Source organism: Sinocyclocheilus grahami, unplaced genomic scaffold (assembly GCF_001515645.1).
Source record: "Sinocyclocheilus grahami isolate Dianchi unplaced genomic scaffold, SAMN03320097.WGS_v1.1 scaffold6.1, whole genome shotgun sequence".
Taxonomy (NCBI): Eukaryota; Metazoa; Chordata; class Actinopteri; order Cypriniformes; family Cyprinidae; genus Sinocyclocheilus; species Sinocyclocheilus grahami.
The window spans coordinates 120,843-126,842 of NW_015505185.1; positions in this window are offsets into that span (position 1 = coordinate 120,843).

The window sequence follows — 6,000 nt, forward strand, 5'->3', positions numbered from 1 at the left end:
CTGTCCCCATCGAAAGATTTTTAATAAGCTGCCAGCTAATTTCAAGAAAGTACACAAAGATGAGCAAAGTTTAAATGAATCAAGCATGAGAAATGTGAGTGGTTCATACATTTTTCAAGCTAGATACAATCCCATAAGTCTTTTAATTATGTTAAAGGTCAACTTGCAATTTTAGTCTTTTATCTCCCTTTTTTTCCTCACATTTATGCTTGAATAGACTATGAAATGCCCAATACCAGCATCAACATAATGCCATCCTCCTTTACAACTATACATACAAAATCACGAATACTTACAAATCTGTTGAAATCCTTTAAAAACTGGAATCTTTGTGAGGATAACTTCACAGGTGAGCGGGTTCAATGCTCAGACACTCCAGAGCAAAACATTCATTTATTAGTAAATGATAGAAAATCTTTATCCGAGAATGAGCTTTTTAATGGCAGTTTTATTAATAAATGAAATCCAGAGAGCCTAACATAAGTAAAATCATTTGCACTCTTTGTTTAGATTGATTTCATTAAAATCAAAGCTCATTAAGTATGAAATATGAGAAAATCTATGACACACAGAATGCAAAATTAGGTAAATGCTTCAACTGTTAAATAAATGTAATGGCATTAAACATTTAACTAATGTCATTTATAACAAATGCAATAAAATCCACCTTTGAATTCCATTTGTAAAAACATTTAAGTCTACTGTATGTAAAAAGGTTTTCATTTTGGAAAACTACATTGTACATTCCAGTGTCTAAGCATAAAAATGTATGTGCTATAAACTCACACTTTATGTGGGTGATTCTTCAACTAGGGGAACTTTTGTCTCTCACAGGAATGATTTTAAATAAAAAATGCTTTAAAAATAAAGGATGGCTAATGGCTTTTTAATGGCTATTTAAGAGTGTTGACATGTTCCCCACCCAGATTTTATAATTTTCTAGCAATAGTAATAGTATATTTTTTTTAATCAAGAAATATATATATAATATGCATATATAAGGATGGCTAATGGCTTTTTAATGGCTATTTAAGAGTGTTGACATGTTCCCCACCCAGATTTTATAATTTTCTAGCAATAGTAATAGTATATTTTTTTTAATCAAGAAATATATATATAATATGTGCATATATATATATATATATATATATATATATATATATATATATATATACACACACAAACATTTAAATTTTCAGACTTTGAAGAATACTTCCTTTGCATGAAATCCTATGCAATAACATTGCATTCTATGTCTTTTTCACTGTCTTTCATTCATAAAGTTAATGCCTTCTGTATAATGTACTGCATCCAGTATGTAGAGAACATGATTCAACATTTTCGCAGTTCTATGCATTGTGAAATCATGAGCTTCAGACACCTCCCCATGATACATTACTCACTGTATTTCTCATCAGGCTCAAGCAAACATACTCACACAGTCTCAAACAAATGGTACTGCTGTGCCATATGCCTTGTGCTTTATATATATATTTTTTTACATTTTACCTTATTTGTATATTGGTATAGTTCTATTTTGTATTTAGTATTTTGAATTTAATCTGTACCTATCTGTATTTATGTTATCTGTATGCACCAAGGGTCTGAGAGTAACGCAATTTCAACTCTCTGTGTGTATGTGCTGTACATGTGGAAGAATTGACAATAAAGCAGACTTGACTTGACTTGACTTGACTAAGCGTTACACCCCGTGTGTGTGTGTGTGTAATAGCAGAATCAATGGTATTTAGTGATGGAGTGCCTTGTGCTTTATATATATATTTTTTTACATTTTACCTTATTTGTATATTGGTATAGTTCTATTTTGTATTTTGTATTTTGTATTTAATCTGTACCTATCTGTATTTATGTTATCTGTATGCACCAAGGGTCTGAGAGTAACGCAATTTCAATTCTCTGTGTGTATGTGCTGTACATGTGGAAGAATTGACAATAAAGCAGACTTGACTTGACTTGACTTGACTTGACTAAGCGTTACACCCCGTGTGTGTGTGTGTGTGTAATAGCAGAATCAATGGTATTTAGTGATGGAGCAGTCGGGCAGAGACCAGAGAAAAGAACACCTGCCAGTGGAATCATTCAGCATTGATATTTAAACACAGCCTCGCCGAACCCCGTCTACCCACCCTCACACTGCTAATCAGCTCTTCAACTCAGATGGAGAGAACATACTTTCTCTCAAGTGTGTGTGTGTGTGTGTATGAATGTCTTTGAGCAGGTCAAAATTATCTCCTGCACGTCTCGAAATAAATTGCTTTCAAACTTTTCATCTCCGTTTTTACAACAAAGAATCGGCTGCAATTGAACCGCTGTGATTCTTTTATGCAGCTTAAATAACATCAAATCTCTTTCTCCTGTGTCAGGAATGTGAAATCGTAACCAGTTTCGAGAGCTATTCATGCATATGCAGAATTCATGCTAATCAGCAGACAACTCCAAACTACTTTGCTTGTTTAACGAATTGCGCAATTATCAGTTTTTCGTCACATGCACTTCTTAATTGCTTAATTTATTTAGTTCCTTTTGAAGTTGTCGCTACAATCAGACACAGTTTGCCATGATGTCACTTCCTACGGTCACCTCTGTGATTTACATATTTATTTGAATGTGAGTCATACTTGCTTACATATTCCATTCTGAGGGTTCTAGAACAATGCGCTGCAAAGGCATGAAATCTCACTGTGACATCATTCTACATTCCTCTTGCAGTCACTAATTTTATCCCTTAAAACTCATTGTTGATAATCGAAATGACATATTAAATGTTTTTTTTTCTGTGAAAATTATTTTTTCATGCCTTACAATGGCTTGAATATTAAATCTACATCCTTACCTCATTTAGTATAGACCTTGTGCGTCAGAGAAACAAGTGTGCAGCCATCTGTAATCTATAGCAGTGGTGCCCAATCCTGCTCCTGCTCCTGGAGGGCCAATGTCCAACACACTTGCCTGTAAGTTTCTAGTGAGTCTGAAAACCTTGATGAGTTGGTTCAAGTGTGTTTATTTAAGGTTGGAACTCAATTTGGACCAGGAACAGGTTTGGACACCCCTGATCTAAAGCATCACTGTTGAAGAGTAATTAGTCAATCAGTAATTAGTAAGTGGATTTACTTTTTAAAAGTTAAAGGTTACCATGAGAATTGTAATGTTTGAAGCAGATGTCGTAACAAATGTCAGTTAGAACAGGAAGATTTTAAAATGAGTGGTTCGTTCATAAAATTCGAATGACTTTACCTTCACTCTGTGGAATACAAACGGAAGACAAGAAGTGTGGAAAAGGGGCGGGGATACATAAGGCCTATACCACGAATATGCAAATGTGTTACTGCCTCCACCAATCACACCAGCTCGGACTACCTGCTCCACTTTCACTTAACTTATGTAGTAAATGCTACACAATGGCAAATGGCAATATTGGATTAATTCAGCCATATATGCATGTTTGAAGCATTAAGTGATTCTGAAGAAGAAGAGGAAGAGCGAATTATGCGGCGTCGTTGACTAGTCAATGTATCAGAATGATAATGCATTTTGTGTATCACCCTCAACAACATTGCACGCGTAATTTATATCATTAGCCTTTGGCCTGTTATGAAACAGCTATAATAATGTGTTGCTTACACAAACCATGTTCCTGTTCACCATCTTAGACAGCTACCTTCTCAAAATCAACACAGAAACGCTTCGCTAATGATAAAGCCTCAGCCACAGGTTGACGGGATTGGTTACAGGTTTGTGACAGTAGGAAACAGGAACTGGTTCAAACTGCATTTTTTTGTATTCTGCGGAGCAGATGCTCAACAATGGTGTTGACTGATGAATTTGCACATGGTTTGCCTTTAAGCATATCAAAAACACCAGACAGACGTCATGTAAACAACATTAAAAACTCGTTTTACACCACTTGGGCTCTTAAACAGGCATGCCAAAGAAGTTTATTTATATCCAGGGGTTCCATTCCCTAACACTTTTCAAAACAGCACGACCACCACAGATACAGGGAGTCAATTCTATATCTCAATACATTCACATCTTAGCCTTTCTTTGACTCTCAGTGCAGCCACCAGCTGACCTATCAGTCTGTGTTAATGCATCTGTCTACCTGTAGTATACACACGTCTGACCTTTATGGAAATGAGAGATGTAATACACACCTTATTCAGACTCTATTTGCAATGGTTTGCAGGCATATCACAGAAAATACAGTATCTGCTGCATGAAGGTCAGGTGGTCTCCCTCCCTCACTCACTCGTCCCTATATCTCCCTTTCTAAAACAGCCAAACTAGCTTTCCCATAGGACAGCATGATGATTTAACAACAGAATATTTTAGCAGGGATATATCAAGTCTGCTTCAAGCATCTGTGATTTAATGAGTTTAATTTGTTGGTGTGAAGATGACGAAAAGATCCCAGACACATTATTCCACAGCCTCAGATCACCAACATAAAATCATACTACATATGACAAATAATAGCCTTTACTGAGATATTTAAAAGTGAAAAGATTACACAAAGCAGTATTAAATGCATAGTTTACACACACACAAAATTGCTGAATATTTACTCACCCTCAGGCCATCTAAGACTTAGATTAATTTGTTTCTTCATCAGAATAGATTTGGAGAAATTTAGCATCAAATCACTTGCTTGTCAATAAATCCTATGCAGTAAATGGGTGCCATCAGAATGAAAGTCCAAACGTGCTCATAAAAACATCACAAGAATCCACAAGAGATCAACATGATTCCAATCCATTTATTAACATCTTGTTAGTGGAAAAAGTGGAAAAGCCACATATTTGTAAGAAACAAATCCATCATTAAGGTGTTTTAATTTTAAACTGCCACTTCTGGCCAAATTACGAGTCCGATAATCCATAACAGTGAAGAAACAAACTCATCTACATCTGGAATGGCCTCAGGGTGAGTATTTTTATGCACATTTTCATTTTTGGGTGAACTATTCCTGAAAATATAAAAAACTTTATGTGTAAGAATGACCAGCGGCCTGGTCGAAGGTTTAATGTGTATTCGGGCTTTTACTTGCGCTTCTGAATTTATCAGGATTTAGTTAAAATTTTAGTCTAGCTCCGTGTTCAATCTGACGTGATCAGTTTTTAATTAGAAATATTGCTTAGAAATATTGCCTAAATTTAATGATGACAAATATTAATTTAGATATTTGATTATTCCGGACTCAATACTTTCAATTATCCGTTCACTGGGGACCTAATGTCTCTTTTAAGTCTCACGATGGCCTTACGTGGATCTTACGATCACAAATTCGCAAGTCTGATGTTAGTCAGAGGGTGTAGGTAGACTAATACCTGTTTTGCCAGCCGCCTACTGCTTGCTTATGACAAAAAGTGTAATTCACTTAGTCCTTTCCCGTACAACTTGCTAACATCAGCGCTAGACAGAAATCAGAAGGTCTCCGATGACGTGCCTACTGCTCCTACCATTCATGAGCCTTCAGTTTGACCTATCCTGGCCATAGATTTGCGGTAACAAAAGCCTCCTCACAGTTTAGTCATAATGAAGGAAGGATGTAGGAACGTAGGAAGTTCAGAATAAATCAAATATAACAATTTATTATTTGTCAGGTAAACTTGTATCATACCAATTACATAATCAATTCAAAGATATCAAATCAATACAAGACATCAAATTCTCAAAGATAAATCTAAGAGCAAAGGATGCATACCTGACTTCAGGAAAATACATAGTATAGAGTGTGTGGACACATTCCATACTACGGGCTTTCTGGCTACAGAATCGCAATGACTGATTTGCAACTTTCCCTTAAATACTACCAGAACAAAAACAAAGAAATCTTTAAATCAGTTGTAAAAACCTAAAAGACCTTTTGTTAGTTAGGTTCTGTGATCCAGGGTCACACCTGGCTGGAAACATTCTCACAGACCTCTAAAGGGGGACACACCCCCTCCTCAACACAACACAATTCTACAAAAGTTTTAA